General features: G+C 43.0%; 1 protein-coding gene across 8 annotated transcripts in view; it reads left to right on the top strand.

Moving 5' to 3' along the window:
- Positions 1-26,274, top strand: part of DTNA (dystrobrevin alpha) — a 220,473-nt gene that overhangs the window by 59,625 nt on the left and 134,574 nt on the right. The gene's annotated exons all lie outside the window — the stretch shown is intronic.

Raw genomic sequence — 26,274 nt, 5'->3', positions numbered from 1 at the left:
TTAAGTAGGTTATCACAATCCTAAATCTAGTCTTTCCCAGCCTGAAGATACCAAATTCCTGTTATACCCACTATTATTCTAAAACTTTGTCTTTTTGTCATAGCTCACACAGACAATTGCACTGAAGTGTTTTAATATATTGCAACCTACTTGTTGGTTGGTTTTTATTTTGAAATTAGCAAAAACAAGTCAAGCTCTTAAATCTTCACCAGTTGTCACTTCATTGGAGTTGTTCTGAGAACTGTAAACAGTACATTCAGAAATTAGCTCCTGGGTGGGATCTTTTGTGTCCTATGTGTGTCACTGCAGAAGCATTTTAGGAGTGAATTAGGAAAGGGGACTTCAATGCAGAGTGCTCTTTGTAGTCACATGGATAGATGGGAGGTACAGTCCTGACCACACTGTCACATGGCTCTGGAAACACTCATTTACTGCCTCAGAAGGAGGAACTATTTTGTTCCTCTTTCTCCAGAGGTTGGTTTGTGTGAAACCTGCTCAAGTTTTCCTTACAGCAAGCTGATAGGATTGCCTGTTGCTTGTCCAGGGATCCTGTTTCTTGCAGCTAATCTGAACATGCATCTCAGGTTTCTTTTCAATCTGCTGAAATAAGGCTGGGATAATTTTATCTCGACAGCCTGTACGGCTCCACTCGCATTCAAGCGTCAGTCTGACTGGCTGTGGGTTTCAGGCACATGACCTTGGGAGAGGTACAGACTATTCATGTTGTGAAAGCTTTCTCTGCTGGGGCAATGTGCATGTGTCTGGTACAGCCTTGTAATGCCATGGCAGACACAAGAAACAGTCCTTGGGTGTCTCTCACTGGCCAGACTGGCCACAGAACAGCTTTACTGGGCCTGTCCAGGTTCAGCTGGCAGCTCTGCCTGCTCTCTGCTTCCCTCCTGGTTTTGTTTTACTGCCTGTTTTCAGCTCAGTGGAGGCTAGTTGATAGTGTAGTCCGTGATAAATAAAATATGTAAATTCCTGACTATGTAATAGATTGGTAGCATCACCAATTAGAAAAGTTGCCCATCAGTTGCCATTATAGTACCTTGTAGTTTTTCAGAGTATTTGTAAAACTTTTAATGTCTGAACTGAAATTTTTCTAGCCAGCTGTTTTGCTCAGCCTGAGTATTTTTGGAATATTTCAGCAAAAGTGATTCAGTAAGACTGAGAACAAGACTGGCATAAAAATAGGTTGGGTTTCCTTACATTTAAAGAAAACCTTGGGTTATTTTCTTTGGTGTGCTTTAGTGTTCTTGTACACTGGAACAAGGATATAAACTTTGCATGAGTAGTACTTCTCTGTGGAAATCTGCCCATTTGGCCTATACAGTAGCCCTCAGGGGAAAATAAACCCAGAACAGATTATCCATGTTAAGGATCAGCTGCAGATGAAGATCCTTGATGGAGCCAGTCTCTCTATGGGTGCTGGGGAGTCTCCAAGTATGCTCATGGCACCCAAATTATTCCTTGGTACTTGAGCAGTTGGCAAGATTTCTGCTGTATTTGTCTTCACATGAATTCAGGTGCACAAGTGTGTACTGAGAAGTCAAATGCTGTACCCATAAGTCTTGCACACACTGAGAGCAAAGCTGAATGCAGCCTGAACTTGGACATCTGCAGTCTCTTAAACGCTGGGACTGCTAAAGCAAACACACAGCATTTTTGTTCCTGAGTTCCTCAGGAATAATTCTGCATATAGTATGGTATGGTCCTTGCTTTGTGGAGTAAAGGGGACAGAACCTCCAGTTTTTCTGTAGAAATTACACTGCTTAGCGTTCAAAACCAGCTTGATTGAGGATCCTGAAGCACACTGGGCTTTCCCATCTTTCTCACATGAAGTATGCATGACATCTCTGCTTCTGGAAGGACAGGCAGGGGGCGGGAGCAGAACTCTGCTTGTTCTTGGACAGCGCTGTCTCAGGGGAAAGAAAGTGGCTCACATTCTAAGTTCATTTCCATTTTAGTTTATGAAGCACTGCTTTTCAAAACTCCTGGGTTTTGCCATACTTCCAGCCCTTAGCTGAACAGATGTCAGAAAAAGACAAACAGAAGGAAGATAAATATGTGAACATTTCAAAACTTCTGTTATGGCACATTGGCCAGTACTGAGTAAAAAATAATCCTGCTGTCATTAGTGTGTTTGATGTTAGGATTACACCTCTGTTCAGCTCTGCATTTTTTGTTGTTGCTGTTCTCTTTTAGCAATCTCCCTTTTCTTTAGAGAAAGGTTTTTTTTTATTCAATGTCTGTTTTGTTCAGTGTGGTCAGATGAATGTTATTTCCTACTTAGTAAATGTCCTATGCTTACTGTATTTTATTCACAAGTAGATTTGCTTGAGATCAATGTGACTGTTGCCTGGTGGAGTTAGCATAGAGTTAATATTTTTTTACCAAGCTGCATAATACTTCTGGATACATTTATCTATTGATCCCCCAATCCTCTTAGGTCTGCCTAAATAAGTTCTTTATGATGGAAAATAACTTTGCAATTTATAATGCTGTGAGATCACTTTCCCCTCAAAGGATCATCTTTATATAGTCCTTCTTGCTTTTAGACTCACTGCTCCTGCTCCAGTTTCCTCTATGGTAGTAATGGTTTAAGGATAAATAATAGGCAAAGTTTGCAGGAAGTTGTGGTTTTTTTTAAAAAACTTAGCTTGTACCTGATGAAAACATGAACAAAATTCTGGCAAGTGGGAGTCATAGTATCCTAAAGAGATGAATAAAGCAACAGATCCTCCCCTCAGTTATCTGCAATAACAAGGCTTTGGGATTTTTTTTGTGATCTCCTTCATGAGATTTTCTGTTTGCTTGTTATGCATTTCACTTCACTGGACCCCGTATTTTTTGAATGCTCAATGAGAAATGTCCTGGCCAAGGCATAAAGAGCATGGAGAATGTATGAGTGTATCTCAGTGACTCCACTCTACAAACAGTTTCCAAAGTTATAAAATAATTTATCAACTGGACAACTAAAAGTACCACAGTTGAGTGGCTCATTAAAGAGCCTTTTATTAATGTGAGGCAGATTTTCCCACTACATGTTTGCAAACAAGTAAAAAGAAGACATCCTATATCTCAGCAATTTATTCCAGACAAAGGTTGCTTTCCTGATATCTTCAGGGAAACCGTCAGTTTTGCATACTCTAATTTGTGTGCTGACCCACAGGCCTTGGCATAGCAATGTATTAAGGGGTTCAGAGAGCTGTGTTGAACTCAGTCATTATTTCAATTTAAATCCTACCTGAATAAATGGATTACCAGCTGCTTAGACAAAAATATTTCAATTAAGACACGAGAGTACCTGGTAAATTCCATGGATAAACATATTTTCCACATAATGCAGGAAAATTGCTAACTTCATGTTACAGAAAGGAAGGGTGCTGAACAGCACGAGCTGATGTGCAGGTACCAGCAACTGTGAGTTTCTGTTGCTGTTGCAAGTGGTTTCATGTGTGCAGAAATAACTGCTGTGCAGGCAGGCTGGGTGCCAGAGCCATCTTCTGTGCTGGTGTGGTGCTGAGGTTGCCAGCACTTACCCCAAGACTGACGTAGCTGTTGCCATAATGGAGATGCACAGTGTTCACTTTGATGTCTGAAATACAATGCAGTGTACAGGCATCTCCTTAAAAAAGGAGCAGCAGAGGTACAAATCCTTGTGTCTGTGAGGAGGAGCAGCTGCTGGGTGTTTGCTGGGGGCCAGAGGGGAGTGGGAGAGCAGAGCACAAGCAGGACTTTTCTGTTGGTGTCCTGCTGCATCCCAGGAGCTCTGACCAGAGCCTCACCACAGCATTTTGTTGAGGTGAGTCCAGAGGAGGGTCACAGAGTTGGTGAGGGGACTGCAGCACTTCCCATGTGGAGACAGGCTGAGAAATTTGGGACTGCTCAGCCTGGAAGAGAAGGTTGCATGGAGATCTCACAGCAGCCTTCCAGTACCTGAAGGGACCTACAGAGAAGCTGGAGAGAGACCCTTCATCAGGAACTGCAGTGACAGGACAAGGAGCAATGGGTACAAATGGAAAGAAGGAAAATTTAAGTTAGATATATGGAAGAAATATATAGATGGTGAAGCACTGGATCAGGTTGTCCAGAGGGGCTGTGAATCCCATCCCTGTAAGTGTTCAAGGCCAGGTTGGATTGGACTCTGAGGAACCTGGTGTCCCTGCCCTTGGCAGAGCAATTGGTACTAGATCGTCTTTAATTCCAACCCAACCATTCTATGATTCTATTCAGGTTTCTGTCTACAAATGGGTTCAGAGGAAAAGGCTTAAAAGAAAGAGGAAAAAAAAAGTTTTAGGTCCAAAAAGATTTAAAATCTTGGCTGTGCAACTGAAAGTAAAACTCTGTGACAGTTACTCTCCAATCATATTAATCAAGTGGCCTTTAAAAAAACAAAACCATTCAGATTATAAGCTGGGAAGTGGAGTTGGGATGTCAGCTCAAGTAGACTCACTCTATTGACAATAAGCATAACTTTGGAGATGAAACTTTGCCTCTGGCTGCATGATAAAGGAACTAAAACTCCCACTCCATGATAAAGTGATAAAGTATATAATTCTCAGGATATATGATACCATGAGATGTGCTTCTCATCCCAGGAATTTGCACCTTACACAGCAGAGCAGAAAACACAGTATAGGCACTCCATGAAGAAATGGAATGCAGCTCATTCATAAGAAGTGCCATGACGTATGTCATCAATTAATAGGCAGCACAGCATATATCAAAACTACTTTGAAAAATACTGTGTTGTTTGAGGTTTTTCATTTTTGCTAAAAGGTACTTTCAGTCCTCCTACACTCAGGAGTAGAAACTAGTATTTTTTTGAGCATTCTTATTTTCATACTCTTCTAGGATGTGTCCTACCTTATTACCACCTCTTTTCATTTGATAACCTCTATTTGGAATTAAGGATATTCAAATGTAAAATACCCATTCTTGGAGAAACTGTTAAAACTGAAGTTTACCTTTTATGAGGCAAAGCATGAGTTCTGTTTATGCATTGCTTTGGCTTGCCAAACAGTTTTGTTTGTATATATCCCAAAGCATGGCAATTTGTTGGACAGGGGTGATTTCTATCTTTGTTTCTTGCTCCAAGTGTATGGTCAGTGCTAGAGAAGAAGGCCAGAGTTTGCCCTAATTGGGTCAGATTCTGGCTTCTAAGAGCACCTTAGTATTTAGCTTATTAAAAAAAATAGCATAGTATAAAGGATATAATCTCTGTAAATGTAGTTTTAGGTCTGAGCAACCTGTCAGGATTCTTACTTATGACTAAGGAGGACATGTATTAGAGACTACAAGGAAAGCTGCAATTCTTTCAGATAAATCAGCTGATCTGATTACTATTATTATTAATACTTCAGAGGGAAAAAGCTGATTTGGAATTGAGCTTTTTTAACCAACGTGTCATTTTTACATCATTTTGGAAAGAGCTCTGGCATCCAGATTCATATATCTAGCTGAAGAGGTGGAGACCTCAACATACCAAGTAACTCACTGACTGACACTGTTGTAGTGAACACACCAGAGGTTTGCCTCTGGCACCAGGACAAGCTGGGATGGCACAGCACGTGTTCATGCCACTGAACTCAGTCTCTGGACTGAGTGCCACAAGCTGAGAGACTGCTGGCAATGTTTCTGGACTCTGCAAACTCCCAAACTCTGCCCAGGAGCCCACTGGAGGAAGGAGGGCTGTTTATGCCCAAAACTTTGCCAGGGATGCTGTGGTGTTGTAGCAGTGTGGACAACAGCTCCAGCTCTCGGGAGCACTCAGTGCCCAGTGTCACTTACTAATACAGACATATTCTTATCAGGGAGATGGGACCAAATAAAGAAAAAGCTGTGGTTTGGTTGCTGTCACTCTCCACTGTGTTGCAAGACGTGGTTCTGAACCCTGTTGAACGCTGTAATAGGTTATTGAATAACTCTGGGCAATCTGTCCCCCTAAACAGCTCTGGAGTTAAGCTGGAACAAATCTGCCCTGGGAAAAGCCAGAGCCCAGCTTGACTGTTTTCTGCTGGGCAGGATCTTGCTGTCAGCGGGGTTTTTCAAGACACATTCATTATACATTTGCTTTCAGAAGCCATGAAAATATTTGTGGGGAAATCTTGACATTGGATACAAAAAAATTTGTCTCCTGGGCCCAGTACTTGGTGTGCTGCAGTAAATCACTGAAGCCCTAATTTCTGGCATTAATTTTTTTTTTCAAAGTCCTCTATATCTGGCATTCTGTTTTCTCTGTTTCTAAAGATGTATTTTTATTGGTACCTTTTATTGGTACCTCAGTGTATATAACATGATATTACTGTGGATTGGGTAACATCATGTAGCTCTGTTATCCCAGAGTTGCCAATATTACTGATGCATGTGTGCAAATAGCTAAACTATCCAAATGGGAACAAATTTGGTTTTGGAAGGAGACTGAGCTTCCAGGGCTTGTCAGCATTGGTTCCAGTAGATCCAGTAGATCAAATTGTGTTAGGATGTGCTTGTATGTAGATGTGAGAGAAATCATTCAGGAGGTAGACTGAAGGACCAGCACTGCACAGCTTTCATTCCTTTTCAGAGGAGTTTTCCTAAGTCATGGCTGTGAAGGAAGCATTTGTTCATATGCATGATACTAAGCAGACAATTAATTCCACACAGACTCCTAAAATTAGGTGTGCAAAGTTTGGATGCATTTCTAACTGTAATGTGAAGATCTGTTTTGTGGTTGCCCAAATTAGTGTTTTCAAATACCATAATAATGGGCACTGTGGAAAAGCTTACATGTAATAGAACTGCCTGTCCTCTTTGCACCTGTTTCACTGATGGTCACAGGAGTGGAGCACCTGTCATATGAAGACAGGTTGGCTGAGAGAGTTGGTGTTGTTCAGCCCAGAGAGAATTCCAGGGAGACCTTGGAGCAGCCTTCTGGTACCTAAAGGGGACCTGCAAGCGAGTCCTGGAGAGGGTGAGACTTTTTCCAAGGGCATGTAGGCATAGGACAAGGTGGAATGGCTTTAAATTGAAGGAGTATAGGTTTAGATTAGATATCAGGAAGAAATTTTTTACACTGGAGCAGATTTCCCAGAGAGGTTGTGGATGCCCCATCCCTGGCAGTGTTCATGTCCGGGCTGGATGGGGCTGTGAGCAGCCTGCTCTGGTGGAAGCTGTCCCTGCCCATGGCCTGGGGGGTTTGAACTACATGATCTTTAAGGCCTTTTCCAACACAAGCCATTCCATAGTTCTGTGTTGCCTACAATATCCAAAGGCTTAAGGAAAGAAAAATTCACTGCTGCATAGGCCAGCTAAAACTGCTGAGCACTCTGCAGTTTAATCATAACAATAAACATAGTGACATTTTTAGGGGGGTAGATTTATTTCTTTTCTTAGAAATAAATTCTGTGCTGAGTAAGCAGGCTACTTCTGTAGTTTCCTTGGCATAAATCAAAAATTTGATTTGACATATATATGAGATTCATGCTTTGGGGTAAAGTTTCTAGTTTAATTTGCAAATATTTTCATTTTCCTTGGGCACAGGAGTCCTTCTGCTCATCCTCCTTCTGTCTGGTGATGTGGGAGCTTTGGTTTCCAGTGCAGTGTTCATAGTTTCATGTTTCTATGGTTAACATGCCCATAGTGTGATCAAGAAAGTTTTTGGATGTTGGTGATTCTGCATGTAATTTGCCATCATTGGGCAAATTGAGACTTTTAAAGTCTCAGGCAGAGCAGAACTCTTGTATCCAGCCCAGGACTTGATCCACAGCCTAATATGGATGTAGAATGTCTCTGGCCTCAGCCTCTCTGAGCACTTTCAGAGCCTGCCAGGATCTCACTTTGGCCTGTTTGCACAATGAATTCATCCTAAGCAATAAACAAAATGTCATTAATGCTCTAAATAGACTGCCCTGTTTCCTGGGCTCTCTGTGGTTCAGCTGTTATTTAACTTCAACAACACGATTTATTTCAAATCAGAAAATTAGCTTTTTGTTGCTTCTGTGCAGGGACATTTAGCTGAACTGTGGCACTGTGAAGCATCTGTTTTGCATAAAAACTAAACTTTGAAGAGCATTTTAGTTCTTCATCAGTGTTGGTATTGTTCCTGCTTTTAAAATTTACCCTGAGAATGATATTGTAAATGTAGTACTATTGTGCTAGGAAGGACTGAGGAGTTCCTGGGTAGGACACAGTAGTCCTGGGCAAGCATCTCTGAGTGGCCCTATTTGAGCAGGGGTGGGAGCAGATGACCTCCAGAGGTCCCTCCCAGCCACACTCTGCAGGTCTGTGACACAGTTCAGTAGCTGCCTCCACAAGATAGCTCCTTTTCCTGTGAGAGCAGCCACCTGAGCATGGATGTTAACCACCTGCTTAATTTTTCCATTGTTTCCATAGTTGACAGAAAGAAGATTGTAACTCAAAATCTCTCTCTGGTGGCGCTGTCTCTGAAGGAAACCTTGGATCTGCATTCTCTGACCATGGTGTGTGGCCATATGGCTCAGCTGGTTGTGGGGGATCTAGACATTGCACAACAGCCCACCTCAGTGGTTTTAAAAAGTAATAATACCTGTAGGAGAAGTCCTCTGGGTCCTAGGATGTAAACCAGTGTGTTCCAGTATAGTCCAAAAAGAAGAAAAAAGGCATTCCCCTCTGGAATATTATTTCTGGCCCTTGTTTGTTTGTGTTAAGTGGAAGGTCTGGAGGGAAGAGACTTGTTTCTCCATTTTACCCAATGCCCTTGAATGGGAGGGATTCTCTTGCTAAGTTTTGTCCCTGCCAGCTACAGCTGGTAATCAGTTCACCAGGTCTTCCCACTTGAGCTCCATTCTATTGAACCTGAGTCATCAAAGAATTACACAAGCTGCCTTTTTTTTCTTTTTTTTTTTTTTTGGAGGTCTGAATTACCTTCAGGGAATTACTGGACCTTCCCACATAGTAAGAAACTCTTTCACAATTTCATGTGGCTGATCTCTGACCACTACAGAGTGTTGTAGTTGCTTTCCTTGTTACAGAATTAGTGACTTCCAAGCCCTGTTGGTGTCCTGAGCATTTCATTTGTAATGGCTTTGGAGTCATTACCCAATCCACTTAATTGCTATTAAGGCCAAATGCAAGAGGGGATACATCCAACTATCACCACTACTCAGAGAGTGAAGTTCAGACTGGAAAAATTTATGTATATTGTTATTATTAAGATGGAAATTGGGTTGTTTCTGCTGCTATTTCCTCACCAGATTTATCCAAGTTACTGTTTAGAAGATGGGTAATGTAAGGGGCAGGGGGGTGGTATATGAAACTCTATCTTTTTCAGAAAAGAGTTAATTAACTCTTGAAGAATAAATTATTTGGTACTGCATTTGGTTTTCCATTGTTTTTGAAATTTAATGGATCTTAGATCTAACTAAATCTTAGACTGTTTCTCCCATCACTTCATTCTCTCCTGGTGTAGCTCTAGCCCCAGACTAGATACCACTGTGCATACAACATTGCTAGCAGATAAATACTTTGGAGAGAGACCTAGTTTACTATGAAGACTGCGAGACACTCCTGAAAACTAGCAGAAAAGAAAGCATTTTAAAAAAATATTTTAAAAGTATTAAAATGTGTTCATCTGTGTAGTCCTTAAAAATGGCAAAGTAGTTCTTGATTTTATCCAACCATTACTGAATTCTTCTGTAGCACGAGGGGTATCCATAGTGTTACAAGCATTTTTCTTTTGTTGTCACCAAGGATCTTGTAAACACATTGGTATGTGCTTTACGCTGTCCAGGTGATTAACTCTGATAGTAAAGAAGTGCTCAAATGCCCTTCCTAAATGTCATGTTTTGTCCTCAGTTTCCTTGAATTAGAAGATATTTATTTAGTACCCTCATTCTCTAACCAAATGGAAATGAAAATAAATTATTTTCTCATTTTTAACATCAACTTTATGGGTTTTTTTCATAGGCTAGGATTTGGGCCTCTAGCACAGCCTTGTATATGCTTGAATAGTCTCACAGATTAAATGGACCAGGTCAGTTGAATATTCAGTGTGCAAAGCTAAATTTACCAGTCCCTTAAGTAATATGACATCTTTGAAAAACACAGATAAGGTGTTTTTGTAATTCCCCCTTTTCTCTTGACAGCATACTTTTAAAGGGCAAAATAAATAGGCGATTAAGGAAAATGGTTTCTGACCGATGTTCAGCCTTGGAAAGCTTCTTACTACTCAGCCTGTGAATCAGGAGGGTACAGGGTTTATCTGCTTGCAGCACACACACACCTCCGCCTCCTCATCAATCTGCTCAGTGGGTTGGCTCCTTGTGGGGCTGGCAGGGCTGCTGGTGGCCTCTGAGAGCTGTGCTCTGGGGTGGTGTGGCACAGCTCTTGCCTTGACCCCCTCCTCCCTGGGCTGTGTACAGAGGAGATCTAGCTGGGATTTCAGAGCACTTTGGTGCTGGCTTGGCAGCAGGGAGGCAGGGCAGACCCACAGCTGTCTCCAGCTCTCCTCTCCACCTGGGCTCTGCAGGCAGCCAGCCAGGTGCTCCTCGCATCCATGCAGGCAATCAGGAGACTCCCCTGCAGTATTCCAGCACTGAGAATCCACACTCAGCTGCATGGACATGCTGGAAAAGGCTGCATACCACCATTCTGCGTATAAACACGATTTTACTGGTGGGGAGAGACATACCTGGTGTAGGCTGAGGGGCTGGTGCACAGCTCTGGACACTAAAATTCCCCTGCGTTTTTTGGATGAGGGATGTGTCAGATCACTTACCAACTCCTGTGCTGGGTGTGGAGAGCAGGGTGGGCATGGTGTGGAGAGAGGGGAGCCTTGCCCGTGTTAGAGGCTGGGACACTGACACAGTGCGTGCCTGTGATGGGGAACTGGATGTGCTTTCTGCAGCCACTCATACAACAAGCACAGCAAGAGTTCTCTGTTGAGTTGGGAGGGGCAGTATGTTCCCTAGGTGGCAAATACCCACACCAGTCATTTTTGAACTTTCTGTACAAATTGCCAAGGACTGACGGAAAATAAATTGAAGTGAAGGATGAGTTGTAGCACAAACCAGTGAAACACTGATTCAAGTAACTGTTTGAAGGCTTGCTTTAGCATCTTGAAAGGAAGCAGGAATTCACGTGTTTTATTTTTAGCTTGCAAGGGAAGAGTTATTTAATGTTCCTTTATATCTGATTTCTGAAAATGTTCTCACTCAGGCAGGATCTGAAGTCCTGGAGCTGGTTAACCCAAGACTTGCCTGACTGTGGAAATTTATTTTTACAAAGGGGAATTGCTGAAATTGTTTTTCCCCTATAAAATTTTAAGTAGAGCTGAGTCCAAACTCCAAAAGTGTTGAAATACTTTATGCTGCTGGCAGTGATTTGTGATTCACTGTATATAGTTGGGTGTGTTTTGCTTTCAGGATCTATAAGCATTTTCAGATTTTTATTGCAGAGTTGCTTTTGTTGCCATTTGCTTTGATTTTGGCTCCCATTAGATTATGGGAGTTCTAATTTTTCTAAAGTAAGATTTTTTTATCCAAGATTTCAATAGTATTACTGTGACTAGGCCTTAAATCTCTAAGCAGAGATGGGATGAGCTACTCATAGCTAGTGCTGGAAAAAGCCTCTCTTGCCTTTCCCTCTCCCTTCCTCCCAGGTCTCTGAACGTCAGTACCATGGCTCATGCTTTAGGTTCCTGAAAATCAATGAAATATTTATGATACTTGGTTTTCCAGCAGCTGGGTAATGAATGGGCTTGCAAGATGTTGCTGGTCAATACTTGCCCCTCTTGTCCAGTACTCCTGGGTCAACAATCATACATCTTAACCTCCTTGTGAGACTGCTCTTATTTTCCTTGATTTTCTTTCCAGTGAGGCAGCAGAACAGTGTCAGCAGCAATGAAATGAGAGCTATCATTTCCTCGAATGGGTAAGACAATCTGCAAAGCATGTATTAAAAATAAAACAGGAAGTCAGTGATTATCAATTTTTAGCAAACACGTTTCTGCTGATCTTCAGACTGATGCCTGACGGTAACAAAAGGAGAAGCTCTGCATCTGGGCAATGTAATTTGTAGTTATTTGTAGTATCTTTTCCCTCATTATACATGGATGGTTTTTATTTTAAGGCCCAAGACCTGTAAGAATAATAACAGAATAATGCTGTTGCTTGTAAACAGCGTGTGTTGAACAGCATGTCTGGGATAAATAGGTATTTGGTTTAAAAAAAAAAAGGGAGAGTCCTTTTTTTTTGTGCATTTACAGTTTTCTGAAGTAAAAGGCAGCATATGGCACCCCTAACAAGGAGGAGTCCCCCCTTTCAGAGACTCTCCTGCAGCTCAAGGAGTTAGTGGTTGCTTCCCCCCCTGATAAAGGAGTATTACTGGCATCTGTGTGTGTGTGGGTGATGGGAAATGAGGCTTCCTCCAGACCTGGCCCCCTGCTTGCAGAGCAGTGATGGTGGTGGGAGGGGAATCCACCTGCCAGCAGGCTGGGAGTCTTGCTTGATGTCTGTTCTCACTGCCAGAGGGGAGCCAGTGCTCTGCTGCACGGGCAGCTTCTCCTTAGTGCATCTCTTCTCCCCTTGACAAGAGTCAAGAGTGCTCATTTGGACCCCACTGCAGAGGAGAGGGAACAACCTGCACACCTGCCAGGAAAGGGAATCCTACACAACTGCTCCTGCTCAGAAAAGATTGGGAGCTGGGCCAGACATTTCATATGTGGGTGATTAAAATTAGACTTCTGCATCCATATGTACGTTCTCATTTTGAAAACACTGCCTGGCTTACTTTTCTCTCCTGCCTTTTATGTATTCCCCTAATGGGAGAATGCTTCCACCTTTCCTGTGGCTTTGACAGTGGCCCTTGCACTCACTGAAAGTACATTTATCTTTTCTGTCTGTAATCATACCTGATCATAGGCACAGGAACACAGCTCTGTCTTTCCATTTTCCACTAATACTCCCTTGACAAGTATCTTCTTGAAAGGGGAAAAAGAGTGATAATCTCTCCTTTGGAAAAACAGCCAAGTTTTGCAGCAGACTTGGCTTTCTGCCTGCTCCCCATGCTGCTTCAGCCTGAGCAAACTGAGACCTTCCTGAAACCCACACTGGCTGATCCAGAGAAGTCCAGGTCTTGCTGGAAAGGCATCCTGAGGAGGAAGGGGAGAAGAGGGGCAGAGTGGCACAGCATTCAGCTCTGATGTGCTTGTCTGCAGCCTGTTCTGTTCACAAGCACCAAAACCACCGAAGGATAAGGGAGCAACAGGGCAGTGAGTGCATGGCTGCATGACCTCCAATCATGATGGGTGGAGAAGTGCACATACTAAAGCTGTTGGTGCAGGAGCACTTTGTGCAAAATTCCAGCTTTCAGTATCAAATGCATAAGATCACAGAGATGCTTATTATCATTAGACAGTGATTTGTTCCTGAGAGTTCTGAACCATTCCAAGACCCCAGTACTTCCAGAAAAAGATCTTTATGTTTCTAAATGCTTTTGAGTATTTTTTAATGTTCTCCTCATAATGGCTCTTCGTAGGAAATTGAGGAGACTTCCTGGAATCAGCAACTGCTAGGAAAACCCTATTAATGCTGCTGTTTTATCAGCAGCCAGATGTCTGCATTCTCCTGCTTCACACTGTGTACCCACTGCAGTCTAAGGGCTACCAGTGGAAAGAGAGCAGTGGGGATCCACATTGCCCTGGAGGTTGATTAGCTGGGTCATGTCATGCTTCAAAGATAGAGTTCTTCCTTGGATAAACTCCTGTGAGGAAGGAAGCAGCAGAGCCTCCACTGTGCTGTGTGCTTGGGAAGTGTGGGCTTGCCCATCACCCCAGCAGCTGCAGCAGTTGCTGTCCTGGTCCTGGCCCTTGCATGTGAACATGCTCTCCTATGCAGTTCAGCAGCCATCTCTGTATCTTTCCTGGGGAAAAACCTGCTCCCACAGAAATGCTGAAATATTTTCCCTGTTGGAGCACATCTTGGATGGTAAATAAAGGCTTGAATCCTCCCCACATGGTCGCAGCTGGGGCTTGGTGAGGGTGCGTGGGATCTCCCTTCGCTGGGTTTCCTTTCCCCTGGAACAGCTACAAGCTGCTGGGTGCAGGCCAAGGCAGAGGCAGAGGAGGCAGCTGATGCACACCCCATTCTTGCCCTAACATGGAGCGAGGACAAGGCTGCAGGGCACACATAGATACAAAGGCTTTTTTTAATATCAAGACTAAGAACAAAGCACCTTGTATAGCAAAGTGAATTTTACAGCTTTTTCCAGCCTGGAAAAAGGCTTTTCAGAGCAGATAATGCTGGCAATGTCTCCTAATAAGTCTGCAGGCTTTACTCAAGGTAGTTTATCTCAAGCTGTTTTTTCATTCCTGCAAATTTTAAATTGTCCTTCCAGAGCCACAAAATTAAACAAAAGCAATGACTTTAAAACAAAATATCTCAATAAAAACACCCAAGTGAAATTCGTACATTTTCACAGAGCAGCTTCCAAAAGCCAAATTGTAGTTTTAAGAAGACTTGCGATTTATGGGTGGCCTCTAAACATCTCTCTCCATCAGTAAGTTTTCTGGTGCCATGTGGAGTACAGGAGCATGGCTCTGCTAACACTAGAGACACAAGTATTCATTGTGTACAAGCAAGAGGACAAGGTATGTATAAAATACTTACAAAATTACATTGCAGCTATTACTGTCATAGAAATGTTGGCAACTGAGCACAGGGGAAAAGCCAAACTATGTTCCCCAGAGAGCAGGGGAGCAGGACTGAGCAGTTAGATGTTGGCTCTGGGAACTGAACCATCCCCATGTGTGCAGCCCCTGTGCATGCTGTCTCTTGCCTGGGAAGGCTGTTGCAGCCTGTCCCCCCACAAACAAAGGTGCAAAAGCCCTTAGATTATTGAGAGGGCAAGATGGAAATTACCTACAGAGGAAGGAAGTCTTTTGAGAATCCCATTTCACTGTTTCAACTGCTTAAGGAAAAGCTTGTTTATGATAGTATCCTGTCAACAGGAGGTGTCTGTGTGGGTGGGTGTATATATACACAGAATATATGTGTATGAGGAGAAAGAACTTTCTGTCAGCCTTAAGCACATGGCTTCTATTTTTCCTAAACCCTGCAAATTCATTAAAAAGAGAAAAAGACATTAAGGAACTCCCAAGGTAGAGGGCATGTGCGTGTGAGGGAGTGTGAGTAACTTATCTTCACATTTAGCTGGAGCCTTGGTATTGTCAAAGCAGCTGAATCACTGCCTGAGAGCTGCCATCTTTGCCATGGTGATAATTTGTCAGAGTGCCAGCACTGCTGCCTACTGTCTCTGAAGAGCTGACCTTGTAACAACATCAACACTCTTTCTTTGGCTTCTGCTGACATACTTTAGGCTCTGGAAACTGTTTTCAAAACAAATATATAATCAACTGTTGTGCTTGTAAAAGCAATTGTGTTTCTGTCCATCAGATTATTTTAGGGTGTCTCGCCTGCCAAAGGGCAAAGCGAAGGAATAGACAGGGAGGACACAACTCCATATAAAAAGTGAGGGGCTTTCCATATACAGGAATGATGGGAATCAAAATTAACCATCACAAAATCAGAAGTGAATGGTAAAGGGGCAGCTTTTGCTGTTCCATTGTAAACTTTTGTTTCTCCAACAAGGGCAAGTGAGCAGAGCTCTATCGACAACAGGAACACACAAGGGCCAAATGCAAGGAAAGCTCTTGATTTAATGTGTCTGTCTTTACACAGACAGGAAAAAATTGCCATCTAAAATTCTCGTGGATGCTTTGCATCTAGACATTTGATGTGGAGACATGAGAGAGGCTTAGCTTAGGAAGTAGGGTAAGCATTGTCAGTACCTGAAAATACCAATCTTCTTGGCCCTAGGTTCACACCACTCTGTGCCAGGTAACCTGACAAGTTAGGCATTCCCCAGTTGTGGGTGACCATCTGAGCACTTTGTATTCCCACTGTTGGTGTGTGTGTACCAAACCTCACATGCTCTCTGTGTGTCTCTATGTTGGCCAGGGCACAGCTGCAAAGGAAGCAGGACAGGCCAGACACGACTCACTCCACGCTTGCCATGGCTTTGATTGTGGGGGCAGTGGTAGTGAAATGCTGATACTGGTTTCTTTCCTTCTTGCTGTCTTCTACTAAACTAAATTAATACAGCACTCACTCATGCCCTAAATGACATTTCATGAAAAGATCTTGTGATATCAGAGACTGGGTAGTGGTTGTAGGACAGTCTTTCCTTAAAAACTGCCATGCAACACACAAAACCCATACACGTGGTTAGGTAGCAGCATTTTAATTTTAGATATGTGATTGGAAAATGCAGTAGGTTAGGACCAGAATGAAAGCCAAAGTTGGGGGCAACATCTTCATGAGACACCCCAGTTTTCGCTCCCCCTCAGAGATCTATGTTCAGATATTGCCAGAAAGGAGAACACAGTAATTTATACCAAGATTTTTTCCCTGGAACCTTTTGAAAGTGTAATCCTTTAAATTTTTGAAGTCAGGTAAATATTTTATATAGCTGAAGTTTCACTTCCTCATGTAGAAGTAAAAGGTACTCTTGATTTTGCATAACAGACGTTAAAAATTGTATTGCTTGTCCACTTCCTGGCTTATTTACTTGAAAAACCTCCAATGTAAAGGACTTTGAATCAGAAGCTTCTTCTGATACTTGAAAGAGCTTCGAGATTTGTGAGACTGGGCTCATATATATATATATATGTATGTATGTATGTATGTATGTATGTATGTATGTATAATATATATACATATATGGCCAGGAAAACTGCATAAAATTGTATTTGAGAGAAACAGCAAGCAAATTATATTTGACTTTTCATTGTTTTCCAGCTTGCTTGTTTTTGCAGTTTAGTGCTGGATTTTAACCTGCAAGTTTTCTGTTTGGACTGCATTTTCTTTTCACATTTCTTCCTATGTAACACTTGAATCAGTAGGCCAAAGAAACAGACTAACAATCAGGAAGAGACTGAAAGCAGGCTTTTCAGTGGTGTAGAAATAACTTGCCATGGGAGTTATTTTCAAACCTGTTGGTCCTTCTCATGGCAGAGGGTCTGTTACTCTTGGACACTGGAATGATACAGCACTGGAATGATACAGCATCTCAAATTGCAAAGAGTGAGTGCTGTAAGTTGCTGGGCCTGTTTGTTGTATGTTGTCCAAATGGGATGTGCAAGTTTAGCTTTGAAAGGAGCATTTGTGCCTGAAAAAAAAGAGGTTTTGTTGTCTTAACCAAAGTCATAACTAGGAATGGAAATCTGAATGGTCTCCAAGCTATAGGGGACATGCAGTGACTAAATCTTTTTAAACATGGCCACCCATATGCATTCAGATTTGGGAAGGCTTAGGAGCTTGTTGGGTGGGCCATGTCTAAAATGTTTGCCTAAACCAAGCTTATAACAGAAATTTGGTGCAGATTAGCCTCCTGAGATACTCCTGAAAGCTCAGTTGTCTTTCAAATGGAAACATGAATTTTTTCTGATAGTGAGAAAATTTAGTCGTTTAGTGCCTGAAATCAGCTCACAAGACACATGGGTTATAATTCATTCAACTTTATAGTAAAAGCAGACACTAGGTTTTAGTGCACTCTTTTCAATCCCCTGTACAGCAGAAGCCTGTTTCTTACAGGTTTAGCTTCTTCAGGATGGATGGCAAGAATGACTTTCCAGGGGAGTGTATGCTCTTACTGGCAGTGCATGGTTTTAGCTAATGGATTTATTAGATTATGCTGGTTTTTTCCTTCCTGTGTGAGTGGGATCACACAGCAGAGACCCTCTCAGCGTGCAGCCCTTAATAATAGGTAAGGAGGATTTTTCTATCAAAAGACAAATGAGAAATTGCTCCTTGTGAGAAAGCTAATTTGAGACTATCTGAGGCAGACCTGCTAGGATTTCTACCAAATAGTGCCTAAAAATGCAGATTGCTTTTTAAAAACTAATATTTCTTGAGTGTTTACTTCTGAAACCAAGGGAGGCGTGCATTAGCTGCTCAGTGAGCAGAGTACCAGACTGGACCATAGAAGGAGAAGAGGAAAATACCATGAAAACAGGCCTGTAGGTTGAGCCAGATTTTTTTCCTGGTTTTGTGCATAAAAAGTTCTTGTAACAGCCATATCCTTTAAGCCTGTGGAGTCAAGATGCATTGCCAAGAAAGGCTTTTGCATCTCTGATCGCATGCTGCCTCCTCCACCAGCCTGTATTTTTCTAAAAATAATCCTGATTTCATACCTTAGCTGATGGACCTTTTAACAGCCACAATAGATGGAGCCTCCTTGGAAAACACTCAGTAATATGTAAAAGCACTGGATCCACTCTTTGAGGGAGGCTGTACAGAGCTTTTGAAGAGGCATCCTTTGTGTTTGAGCTGTGCTAAAACGTAGTAAGCTTATCCCAAGCCCTTTCTGCTTCGCTGGAACAAACAAATCACTGCTGAATACCAGGTATCTCATTCAGCAGAAGAGCAAGAATTCCTTTCTTTCTTTAAAACAAACAAAGTCACTTGGCAGGGGGCAAAGAAAGGATTTGTTTTCCTATCCATGGAGAGATTCGTCAGCAGCACAGCCTGAAACGTCTGCTGGGGTGTGTGACAGTCACTAACAGGCGAGGGAGCGTCCCAAGACAGGTGTCATGTTCTCCATTTGATAAGCAGGGAGAAAAGCTGCCCTGCACTTGGCAGCACAGCTTTTGTGGGCTCTGGGCCCGTGTTGCTGCACTGTCAGTGGCAGATCCCTTCTCCCACACGCTCTGCCCAGCCCTGTTCGTGCCACCATCCTCACAGCTGTGTCAGCTTCTGGGAAGCTGCAAGGCCAGATCTGCTGCTGGAGCAGCAGTAATGTGCAGCTGTGCATATTGTGGATGTAAGAGCTTGCAGGCAGCCCTGAGGTGTCATACATGCATTCATCAGGGTGCCAGAAGTTGGGAAGATATGCTGATGGTCATTCAAAATATTTTTCCTGCACAAAGATGACTGTGGTTTGCTGTCTCTGAGCCAGAGGTGAGGTCTCCACATTTAACAGTATTAGAGTATGATGACATGGTGATGTGAATGTCCCCAGCCTTCCTTCTCTGGGCCAGACTTGACTGTCTCTGTTCTAAGTGGTGCTTTTCCTCTCCATTTTCTCTCTACAGCAAAATACAAAGGAACTGGTGGAGTTTGATATGTACCTTATAGTCATGCTGTACCCAGGACTGCCTAGGCCTGACTGAGCAAAGCTGGACCTTAAAATTCCCTGGGAATGTATCTGTATCCATAAGGTTTCCCAGGCTGTAGCCAGATGGCACCAGAGCAAGCCATGCAAACACTGATGTAGGAGGGAACACTTCCATGTGGTGCATTGATCCTGGATTGACTCCAGGTGCCCACCAGAGCTTCTCTGTCACTTTCCTCCTCAGCTGGGCAGGGGAAAGAAAACACTGTGAAAGGCTCAGGAGTCAAGATAAGGACAGAGGGAGATCACTCTGCAGTTATTGTCACGGAACACTTGGGGAAGTTAGTTACATTAATTATCCAGCCAAATCAAAGGAGGTTAATGAGAAATAGAACCAGATTTAAAAAACACTTTCCCCTTCCCTTTTTCCCAGGCTTAATCCAATTTTTTTGCATTTTGTCTCCCCCAGTAGTACAAGGGGGATGGGGAATGGCAGCTGCAGTCAGTTCATTGCACATTGTCTCTCCTCAGAGGGAGGACTTCTCATACTCTCTCTGCTCCAGTGTGGAGTCCCTCCCATGGGAGACAGTTCTCCATGAGCTTGTCCAGCATTTGTCCTTCCCCACTGGCTTCAGTTCTTCGTTAACTGCTCCAGCATGGGTCTCCCAATGGGTTCACAAGTCCCTCCAGCAGTCTGGCTCCTGTGTGGGTTCCTTTTTCCATAGGGCCACAAGTCCTCCTCCAGCATGTGCTTCCCATGGTGTCACATCCTCCTCTGAGCATCCCCCTGTCTCTGGTGTGGGGTCCCCCACAGGCTGTAGGTGGATATCTGCTCCACCGTGGACCTCAGTGGGCTTCAGGGGAGCCTTGTCTCACCCTGGAGCACCTCCTCCCACTCCTTCACTGACCTGGAAGTCTGCAGAGCTGTTTTTCTCACATATTCTCATTCCTTTCTCCATCTGCAGTCACTTTTTGTGCTACCACTATTGGTGGTAGGCTCAGACTTGGCCAGCATCTTGGAGTTGGATAGCATAGGCTCCACTGGCCATAGGGGAAAAACTTGTAGGAGCTTCTCCCAGAAGCCAACCCTGTAGCCTACCCTCTACCAAAGCCTGTCCAACAAACACAATACACAGCATCATGGAGAGTTGTCCTCTCCCATTTCAAGGGATCAAGAAACGATTAACAGAAAAGCCTCAAACAGTTTTTGTCACCCAGGAACATTTACTGGATCAAGAGTAAAAATCAAAAAGCTGTAGTGCATCAAAGAAGGCAGACAGCATCGATGGCATCCTTGTGCAGGTGTTGGCCAGCTTATCCCCGTTGTTTGACAGTACAGCACATCAGGCTTTTGGCTCTTAGAAATAGCTTCAGGGTATCTCACACCTCGCACTGGGAGAGGAGGTGGCAAAACACTGATCCCTGTTCTGAGGCTCAGAGTCACTCAAAAAGCAGGGTGATCTCCTGTGCACAGTGTCAAGCCAACATAAGCTGTGCCTTGTATGCTGAGGCAGGTTTGACAGCAGTGTGCTTGTGTGACAGTCTCAGATGCACTCAGGATTGTGCTGCTAAAGTGACCTGTCAGTCACAGGCTGCTTCAGTGGCCGTGGCATCCCAGCATCAGCTCGAGTGTGGAGCGAGCAGGTTCAGCACTTTGTGTACACACAGCAGGAGGATCAAGTGGGCTTTTGTGGGGGAAAAAAAAACCACACAAAAGGAAAGGCTTTCCCTCATCTTGTCCTGGGTGTTATCACCAGCACAGAAATGTGTACTTCATTTTAACTTTTTTTTTTCTCTGATGTAAGAATCCTACTCTTCAGTATTAGTGACGTCCTGATGCTACACATTTTGCAGTGTATCAATAGTTAATTTCTCACTCACCATCCCCCCTAAAATTTTAATTGCCCAGTCTAATAAGCATAGACATTTTTACTCTGACTTACTTCACCTTTACAAAACCCTCTGGAAGTTAGCAGCCCTTTGGCTTAGTTGTGCTGGACCAGAAACACCCACAGCAAAATAGGTACCAAGACCATGTTTATACTGCTGTTAATAAGGAGCTGAGTCCACTTGCCTTTGGGTGTGCATTGGCACAGCATGTCCTGCAGCCAGGTGCTCTGAGACTGGGAGAAGAGTCATAGATTTCCTTTCGCTCTGTGGCCAAGGTTCAGTGTAATCTTAAGGCCTTACTGGAAATAGCAAGAACATAATAATATGTGTGTGAACAGTATTTAAAACTGGGGGTTGGGACAAGGGGAAACCTGGTCTGTAAAAACATTGGCAAGTACTATTTTGCCCTACATTTGAAGTACTGATATGTGCAGTAGTTAGTGAAACATACAGCGTTCACAAACAAAAGTATTGAGAGTAAACAGAGATTTTCCCAAGGGCATTTGTAGCTGCTCAGTTTAAAAATTTAATCTGAAGGTCTCTGCTTGGTGAAATGGGCTTTCAATTTGTGTCTTACCATTTCGTTTTTGAGGTGATTGGATTGGAAATTGTGGTAAGATACTGGAAATTACGAAAAAATCCTGTAGCATTTAGAAGTCCTCTACAACAAGAGGTCTACAAAAGCCTGTACTGTTTAGAAGGGCTATACAACAATGCCAGAGCTACATTTATTGTTTTAGCAGATAAATTTGTCAAGCTGTCAAAATAAACAAGAGAGAGATTTCTCAAAGACACATGCATTGTATTTGGTCCTAGCAAATACCTGGGTGAATTCCTTGGAGAATCTTTTCCTTCCTCAGAAAATGGTGCCTTTCATGTCACTTGGGTGAGGATTAAGCACTATTAGGCAGAAGGATGAAAACTGGTTCAGTTGTTTTAGTGAGACAGTGGGATGTTTGGACTTTTGGCTCACTTGATTTATTGCTCAGTTATTAGACTGTGCCCTGACACCGATGTGTGAGAGAAGGGAGAGCTATACATTTCTGCCTGATTTCTCTTAACAGCCTCCCAAATAACAGCCTGTGTTAACAGCTGCTTTATCCTTTTCATGTTGAGGGAAGAAATGTCTGAAAGCTTTTATACTTTGTGAGTTACAGAGAGAAAGAAGGAGCCCTCATCTCCAGCTCAACCTTTATGTGCAGACCATTTATTTTTTCACAAAGAGCAGTGAAATCCAAGGCATGTTGTAATGCTTGTTGCTATTTTCTTATCTCCTTATTTAAGGAACAGTTTGGAGAGAGGCTAACAGGTGTGTAACTGGTGAACTGTTAAGGGCTGAGTGTTCAGGACATATGGTTATCATATGAGTGATGAGTGAAAAATCAGCCAGTCAATCAGTTTCTCTCATACTCTTCACAGCTAATCTTTATGTTGATCCTGATGGAGGGAGTGATGTCTTAGGTTAAGAAGGAATGGTATTTATGTGAGATAATTTACCTGTGCTTCTGTGTGTTTGCATGGAGTAAGAAATGTGAAGTACTCAGGCTGCTTGGAGGTGACACTGCCAGTGCTGTTACAGGACACAAGGAACATAGGAACTAAAAGTTCTGAGGAAATCTCCATTAAAACCTGAACTGACTCCAGGCTGGGTTTACTGAACAGCTCCAAGAGTTACTGATAGGTTCATGTGAGCATGAATTAATGATTGTTAATAATAGTTATGATTCATCAGCGAGGGATGTGTGCCATGCAAAAAAGTTTCCTTTATAGCTGCTTACACCTTCCCCTCTCTATTTTCATCATCATTTGCCTCTGCTGTTTCCCTTCTTTCCTGCTCTGATCCAATCTTTCATCATGTCTTTACCTGTTACCAGGTAAAGTTTACCTGTTTACCTTTACCTGTTAGCCCACTTCTCTTCACCTCCCCAATGTCTTCTGGTCTCCCAGGCCACTCTCCTGCCCAGGAACTCCCCTTTCTCCCAACTGTCTCTGTCTGGCTTGCTTGCACTCCCCTCTGCTGTAACAAACACTGACCCAGGGCTCAAAGGAACAAGGTAGTCCTTGTATTCATATCCGGCTGGTGCTGATCCTGTTTGGTTATTGTCCAGACAGTACTAGCAAGAATGGTCTGTCTTGGATATTTTTAAGCTTCTTGTCTATGTGATCTTATTATCACACCAGGCTCATAAATGTCTGTGTCCCCAGAAAAATGCTGTGAGATAAGATGTGCTATTAATCCTATTTTATAGACAGGGGACTGGAATCAGAACAAACAGGGAATTAAGCCAGAGTCCTCCTGAATGACAAATTAGGAGAATAATGCAATCTTTATGAATATGCTCTTTGTTTCAGTTTGCCTGGGTAGTTTTTTAAGTATGACTGCAAAAGAATGTGGTTATGTGGGACATGGAGAAGGCTGAGGTACTCAGCTACTTTCTTTAATTTTTACCAGCAAGTGCTCCCTCCACACCACCCAAGTCACAAAAGGTAAAGGCAGGGACTGGGAGAATGAAGAACTACCCACTGTAGGAGAAAATGAGGTTTTAGACTGTCAGAGAAACCTGAAGGTGCAGAAGTCCATGTGACCTGATGAGGTGCATCTGTGAGTCCTAAAGGAACTGGCAAATGACAGTGGCTAAGCCACTATCCATCACACTTGAGAGGTTGTGACAGTCTGATGAAGTTCCCACTGACTGGAAAAGGGGAAGCATAACCCCGATTTTTAAAAAGGGAAAACAGGATGGATTTTATGGATGGACCACTCAGTGGAAAAGGAACTGGCTGGATGGTCACACTCAAAGAGTTGAGTTCAGTGGTTTGATGTCCAAGTGGAGAGCAGTGACCTGTGGCACTCAGGGGTTGGAAGTGGGAGCAGCACTGCTGAACATCTTTGTTGGCAACATGAAGAGTGGGATCGAGTTCACCTTCACCAAGCTTGCAGATGACAAAGTCATGTGGTACAGTCAAGATGCTGGAGGGACAGGGACATGGCTTGAGGGCTGGGCCTGTGCAAACTTTATGAAGCTCAACAAGACCAAATTCAAAGTCCTACACCTGGGTCAAGGCAATCCCAAGCACAAATATGGGCTGAGTGGAGAATGGATTGAGAGCAGCCCAGAGGAGAAGGACTTGGGGATGCTGGCAGCTGAGAGGCTGGACAAGACCCAGCACTGTGCTCTTGCAGCCCAGAAAGCCAGTTGTGTCCTGCACAGGATCCAAAGCTGCATGACCAGCAGGGTGGGAGAGGGAATTCTGCCCTCGTGTCCAGCTCAGGGGTTCCACCACAGCAGCAACACAGACCTGCTGGAGCGAGTTCAGAGGAGGCCACGAAGATAATTGGAAAGCTGAAGCACTCTCCAGTGAACACAAGCCAAGAGAGTTGAGACTGTTGAGCTTAGAGAAAAGAAGGCTCCAGGGAGTCCTTATTGCAGCCTGTCCATACCTGAAGGCAGTCTCAAAGAAGCTGGAGAGGGACCTTTTAGAAGGGCTCATAGTGAAAGGACACGAGGCAATGGCTTTAAACTTTAGGTTGGATGTAAGGAAAAAATTTTTCATTATAAGAGTGTTGAGGAACTGGAAAAGGTTATCCAGAGATGTAGATGCTCCATCCCTGGCATTGTTCAGTGCCAGGCAGAATGAGGTTTTGAGCATCCTGGTCTAGTAAAGGGTGTCTCTTCTGTGGCAGGGGATTGGAACTACACGATCTTTAAAGCCCATTCCAGCCCATGGATCTCTATTGGGAAAAGTCACAGCCAACTTGGCTTTTCAAAGTACATTGTGAGAAAAGGTCTCGTATTTCAGGTGCAAGTTTTGAAATCTCTGAGTAATGCTGGCTGCAGTATCTGAGCAGATTAGCTGATTTCAATTATCTTTTATTTGACTGCTTTCTATTTGTTTTCAGTGCTGTCATTAGTGGGGGGGAAAAATCCCCAACATTTATTTAAAGATACCAGTACTAGATTCAGCTGTAGCAAAAGTTAAGTGAAGTTAATCACTGCTGGGGAGAATGGAGGTTTAAACTGACCTCACAGGAGAATAAATCAGGAACTGAATAAAGATTTTGAGGTGCCCTCAAGGGAAACAGAGGTTGCAGTACTGAGCTACTAATAATGCCAGGTGTGGGCTGACTACACACAGGAGAGAGTCCTGATTGCCCTTCTCTCAGTTGGTTTATTCTCCTTCCTGCCAACTCTACTAAGCAAGAAAAATGGACCAAGCAGAAGAACTCCTAGGCAAGCTTCCCATTTGGAAAATCAGAGCTACATGGGCTTTCTCATGCACTGTCTGTGAGCCATTTGCTCTCTGCAGACAAGGTGAGGTACCCAGGTGCCTGGCATATTCTCAGAAACCTTTGTGTCCTTCATGTCTGTGTGGTGAGGATCAGGATGCTGGAAACAAGTCCTAGGTGCACCTCCCCACCCATTCCTCCAGGCTCAAGAGAATCTGAGCCCTGGATCCCCTGTGAGCCCAGCTCAAATAAAGAATGGCAGCAGAACTGGAAAATTTCCTCCACACTCAGCTACTAGTTTTAACTATTTATTGCAAATTCTTGAGTGCATTTGTAACATGAATGTCCTTTTGTAATTTTTTTTTTTCCTAAAACCAATTTCCTGCAGTAAACCAAAAACAATACACCCAGTTATGAATGGTGTTGCTTTTACTGTATTCCTTAAGACTTTACAACTTGTCTTGCTGGAACAATTCTTAATTCTTAAAATTTTTGAAATACAATGTTCTCAGTGATACCAAAATATAAATTAAAAATTTTCTATAATTTAAAAGCTACATTTCATTTTGAAATATTTTTGCAAAGTGTCTGGTATGTTTTATTATTGAAATAATTTCCACATGGAGAGCAACCTCGTTGTTACTGAACTGGAGAGAAACAACTGAACTGGAAAGAAATAAAAGTTTTGGTGTTAGCTGGGGCAAGTTCAGGTGCAGAATTTCAAAGGAAAAAGTAAAAGCAGAAATTCACAGTTTTCCCTGAACATCAGTAGCTTTGATTTTTAAGTAACTGGTTGAATATGGTATTTTCAAGGTAAATGTAGACAAATCCTTTAAAAACCAATTTTTAATGACAGTTTCTCTGAAAAGTTTGTCATAGTTAGTCATAAGACCCCACTGAAGGCAAATCAAAGAGGTCTGATGGACTAAAGCTACCAGAGGACATTCAGAATGGTTGTAGAGTCACATTGCTTAAGCTGTAGGGTATATTTGTCCCTTCTCCTACAATATAAAGAGATAAAAATA

Source organism: Oenanthe melanoleuca, chromosome 2, assembly GCF_029582105.1.
Source record: "Oenanthe melanoleuca isolate GR-GAL-2019-014 chromosome 2, OMel1.0, whole genome shotgun sequence".
Taxonomy (NCBI): Eukaryota; Metazoa; Chordata; class Aves; order Passeriformes; family Muscicapidae; genus Oenanthe; species Oenanthe melanoleuca.
Note: the sequence above shows the minus strand (reverse complement) of the source record. Positions and strands in the feature narration are given on the sequence as shown.